The sequence below is a fragment of the Nycticebus coucang genome, chromosome 2 (assembly GCF_027406575.1).
Source record: "Nycticebus coucang isolate mNycCou1 chromosome 2, mNycCou1.pri, whole genome shotgun sequence".
In the NCBI taxonomy this organism is placed as follows: domain Eukaryota; kingdom Metazoa; phylum Chordata; class Mammalia; order Primates; family Lorisidae; genus Nycticebus; species Nycticebus coucang.
The window spans coordinates 111,475,826-111,481,254 of record NC_069781.1 but is presented as its reverse complement, the minus strand read 5'-3'; the positions used below and the strand labels follow the sequence as shown (position 1 = coordinate 111,481,254).

The 5,429-nt window shown below is 37.3% G+C and overlaps 1 pseudogene; it reads right to left on the bottom strand.

Annotated features, from left to right (window-relative positions):
* Positions 1-1,131: 1,131 nt before the first annotated feature.
* LOC128572273 (cytoskeleton-associated protein 2-like) lies at positions 1,132-3,205 on the bottom strand (annotated as a pseudogene).
* Between the last annotated feature and the right edge of the window lie 2,224 nt (positions 3,206-5,429).

Sequence of the window (5,429 nt, the reverse complement as noted above, 5' to 3'; positions counted from 1 at the left end):
TAATAGCCATCTTTATGGATATGAGGTGATATCTCATAGTGATTTTAATTCACGTGTCATTCATGATTACTGATGTTGAACACCTTTTGATATACTTGTTGGTCATTTTAATGTCTTCTTTGGAGAAATGTCTGTTCAGATTCTTTGTCCATTTTTTAATTGGGTTATTTGTTTTTCTGTTACTGAGTTATAAGAGTCTATTTCTTATTGAAAGTTAGTCTGTCGAATTATAGTTTTATAGCTCCGTTTTATGAACTTCATTATTGTAAAGTCTGATCTTGAGAAATAGATCTGCTTTCTTTCTTTTCTTTTTTTTCTTTTTTGATCAACATTAGATCTGCTTTCTTTACAATGAAAAAATCCAGTTCCTAGGTGGGCTGATAGATCCCTGATCAAAGTAAATTCTCCTGGGTAATGACTGCTCCCCACGAGCCCTCTTAGGATAGCCTATTGGTGTTTCCTAAGACAACCCCTGATTCTCTATGTCAAGTCATCATCACTGTTATCTATAACAAATACGATAAATGAATAAGGAGGAATGAACAAAAACTTAATCATTTTTTAAATTGTAGATGATACTTAAATATTAAGAAAGCTAAAATTTAAATTGTGTTAACCAGGTTTTTCTATACATTATATTTTACTTTTCCAAGAAGAGTTGCCAGAAGGAAGGAAAAGTAACTTACTATAATCTCTGAGACTCGCACTGCCTTCTAAGGCCAGCTACCCCTAGCAGAGCAGAGAACTGAAGCAAGTGTCCCTTCCGCAGGTCTCTCCCCTGTACTTTTTTTTGTTTTTTTTTACTTGAATTGTTTCTGAACAACAAATGCAAATTAGGTTTGGATATAAAAAGCTAGATGACAACCCAATTCAGGATTGTGTTTCATTGAAGGAGCCCTAACACAGAATTACCTCTCATTTACAAGGATACAGTGGTAGAAGGCAAAGATCACACATAAATGTCATTTGCTTTCTTTGAGCCAAGGTATAGCTAGTGTAAACTCATTTGTAAAATGAGGGGATTTGGTTTATCCATCCATTAAGTTCCATTCAGCCTGGAAAGCTAGTTTCAAAGCTCAGGTCTTCCATGCTGTAAGGACTTGCTCTCTCTGCTAAGATGGATACAGAAAGAAAAGTCCGTCATATTGTGAGACCAACATATAAACAATATGCAGAGATTGATAAAGTACAAAGTTTTAACATAGCTGTGGGGTTAATTAATATTCAGAAATTTGAAATGTATAAATGCTGTAAAACTGTGGCAAACTGTAGTCTTAAACACATAAACCAAATATGTTCCCATGGGGATATAAAATTTGAGGGTAAGCCCAGTGAGTTACTTCCTAAGTCCTGAGAGTCCATATTCTGCATCCATGATGTCTCTCTATGACATATTTTTTCCTAGGTCAATTGGACAAGGGAATTTCTTGTCTCATGAAGGCACTGAAACACTTAAAAAAAAAAAGCATTCAGAAATTATGATTCAAGGACTTGAAACCCTAATGTTACAGGCAAAGCCTCATTTGTGCGGAATATAAAACACTCTGTTTCTTCCACTTCTAGTAGCTCATCAAGAGAAGCCACTACTAAATCATGTTCCTGAAGCATTTCCAGGTAGCGGGACACTGCTCACTCGATACTTGCCGAACAGGAGTAATAAGCTTCTTGTCTTGCACTTCTGGCATCCCGTTTATTCTAGGGATTGAAGCAATCTGTAATTTGATACCAGGATGATTATCTTGTTCTGCCTTGGTTATTTGAGGTGTTGCTGCAACTTGTTCCTTCTCTTCTGGAGAGAGACAAGACTTTATAGATTCCGCATTCTTGGTCGGTTCTTCCACTGATATTATATTAGTTTTAGCAGCTTCTGTGGTTCTTGCAAAATATTAACCACAACATCTCGCAACTCTTGTATTGGTGTTGTTCCATTTTCAATGGCCTCTTCATATAAACCAATAACATCAAAGGTGCCTTTACTTGCCAACAACTTTGCTTTGCAGATCCAAAATTTAGCAAATTTTTCAGCTTCGGGAATGCTGGACAGTATGGTATGTATTTCACTAGAAAATTCACCCCCTTCAATGAGCTTCAGACATTCTGTAAGAGTGTTGTTAATTTTACTGGACAATTCAAGTTGTGCTTTCCTTTCTTCCTCTTCTTTTTCAATGCTCTGCCAGAATGAAATGTTCATTTCTTCTATTATTTTCCTTTTTTCTTAAATTCCATTGGAGGCCGTTTATATATTTTTCCCTTAGATTTCTGCCATTCTTCCAGTTGTTTCCTTCGATCCTCAACTGTTGCCTTCTTTTTAATGTTTGTATTCGCTTGGGTCCCATTTGGGACTTTTGGTCCATTTTTGTTTGTGAAACTAGCTTGAGTTTTGGGAGCTGTCTTGTTCAGAAAATGGCTCTGGGGAAGACTCTTTTTCAATTTGTAGTCCAAAGTCTGTGCTTTTTGTTGAAAGCTGTTGCCACATTTATTACTATTGGTTCCATTTGCTCTTATGGTAGGGGTGCTTGAAATGACTGAATTAAAGTGGTCAACTGTCGAATTATGTTTCCTGCTCATGGCTTTTGATTTTTGCAGTACACCTGATGGTTGAGGTTTTAAACAAGGTTGAGTGGATTTCTGATTTTGTCTGATGTTTGAAAATCTGTTGTTATTTCCTTGAGGAAGCAGACTGGAGTCTGTCTTGGGCTTGGTAGGCTTTACTTTCTGTTCAGCAACAGGGTATAACCGTAACTTAGTTTCATTTGATCTTTCATATTTACTCCTACTAACCTTTATTTTTTTGACCACTGGTTTCTTTGATGATTGAGTCTTACTAAGGATCTGAGAGAATTGAGAAGGAGCTATCCTTGGGGATTTTTCTCCTGGTCTAGCAAGATTTCTTCCTCTAGAGGATTGCTGTGATTTTTAGGGTTAGAGTCATGTTTCGTGTTTCTCAACAGATTGTTTATTCATTCTGTCTTTCAGAACAGCATTATTAACTGAATTTTTGCCCAAGACTTGTTTAGAAGCCAAACTATTCTTGGTTAGGTTATAAGAGTTAGTTTTTGGTTTATTTCTGGTACATAACTCAGGGTCTGGCTTCTTCTCAGGTTTTTGATAAGATTCGGGGCAAGTTCTCTTTGTTGGTATCTTTTAGAAAGCCACCGAAAGATTCATTTTCAACATAAGTGCTGTCCATCGAGTCTGTACATTTAGCAATTGTTTGATCTATGACCTGTTGCTTTGTAGTTTTCAATTCTTGTATATTAAGTGACCCTGTGGGTTTTTTCGACAGTTCTCCCACAGTGGATGATCTAGCTTTATGCTGCTGACAACTCTTGCTAGAAGGCTTACAGTCTGGATTAGCAGAAACATATGTTGAAATCAGCCTTTTGCCTGGAAGTTTTGGTGGCTCCAACTTCGGCTTCTGGCATCCTATAATATTGGCTGGTCTGGGCTGGAGTTTAATGCTAGTGGAACTTTTATCTTTGACAGGCAAAATGACATGGTTGGTAATATTCTTTTGAGGTCTAATAGTAGATTTAGAAGGTAGTAGATTCGGGCAATTATTCTTGGCTTTTAGATAAGGCCTGCGGCGGCAGACGCAGTGGGCCCCGGCCCCACCATGACTCTTCCGTGACAGTTTTTCTTCAAGGGCCTTTTATTTTTTATTTTTAATAGTGATGGGGTCTTTCTGTTGCTCAGGCTGGCCTCCAACTATTTTATTTTATTTTATTTTTTATTAAATTATAGCTGTGTACATCAATGCGATCATGGGGCACCATGCATTGGTTTCTAGACAGTTTGACATATTTTCATCAATTGGTTAACATTTTCTTAGTTATTGTGTTAAGACATTTACATTCTACATTTACTAAGTTTCACAAGTACGCTTGGAAGATGCACCGCAGGTGTAATCTCACCAATCACCCTCCCTCTGCCCATTCTCCCCCCTTCATCTCCTCCCTTTGCCCTTTCCCCATATTCTTAGGTTATAACTGGGTAATAGTTTTCATGTGAAAGCCATAAATTAGTTTCATAGTAGGGCTGAGTACCTTGGATACTTTTTCTTCCATTCTTGAGATACTTTACTAAGAAGAATATGTAAACATGAAAGAGGTAAAGTCTCCATCTTCCTTTAAGGCTACATAATATTCCATGGTGTACATACACCACAATTTATTAATCCATTCGTGGATCGATGGGCACTTGGGCTTTTTCCATGACTTAACAATTATGAATTGGGCTGCAATAAACATTCTGGTACAAATATCTTTGTTATGATGTGATTTTTGGTCTTCTGGGTATATGTCTAGTAGAGGAATTATAGGATTGAATGGCAGATCTATTTTTAGATCTCTAAGTGTTCTCCAAACATCTTTCCAGAAGGAATGTATTAATTTGCATTCCTACCAGCAGTGTAGAAGTGTTCCCTTTTCTCCACATCCACACCAACATCTCTGGTCTCGGCATTTTGTGATATGGTCTAATCTTACTGGATTTAGATGATATCTCAAAGTAGTTTTGATTTGCATTTCTCTGATGATTAAAGATGATGGGCATTTTTTCATATGTCTGTAGGCTGTGTGCCTGTCTTCTTCAGAGAAGTTTCTCTTCAAGTCCCTTGCCCAGCCTGTGATGGGATCACTTGTTCTTTTCTTGCTTGTACGTTTGAGTTTTCTGTGGATTCTGGTTATTAAACCTTTGTTGGAGACATAACCTGCAAATATCTTCTCCCATTCTGAGGGCTGTTTGCTTGCTTTACTTACTGTGTTCTTGGCTGTGCAGAAGCTCTTTAGTTTGATCAGGTCCCTGTAGTGTATTTTTGAAGCTGCTTCAATTGCCTCGGGGGTCCTTCTCACAAAATACTCGCCCAGACCAATTTCTTCAAGGGTTTTCCCTGCACTCTCTTCTAGTATTTTTATAGTTTCATGTCTTAAGTTTAAATCTTTAATCCAGTGAGAGTCTATCTTAGTTAATGGTAAAAGGTGTGGGTCTAGTTCCAGTCTTCTACAGGTTGCCAGCCAGTTCACCCAGCACCATTTGTTAAATAGGGAATCTTTTCCCCACTGAATGTTTCTAATTGGCTTTTCAAAGATCAAATAACAGTAAGTAGCTGGATACATATCTTGGTTCTCTATTCTGTTCCAGACATCTACTTCTCTGTTTTTGTGCCAGTACTGTGCTGTTTTGATCACTATAGATTTAAAGTATAGTCTGAGGTCTGGTAGCAAGATTCCTCCTGCTTTGTTTTTATTTCTGAGTAATGTATTGGCTATTTGAGGTTTTTTATGATTCCATATAAAATGAAGTATTATTTTGTCAAGATCTTTAAAGTATGACAGTGGAGCTTTAGTAGGGATTGCATTAAAATTGTATATTGCTTTGGGTAGTACGGACATTTTAACAATGTTGATTCTTCCCAGTCATGAGCATGG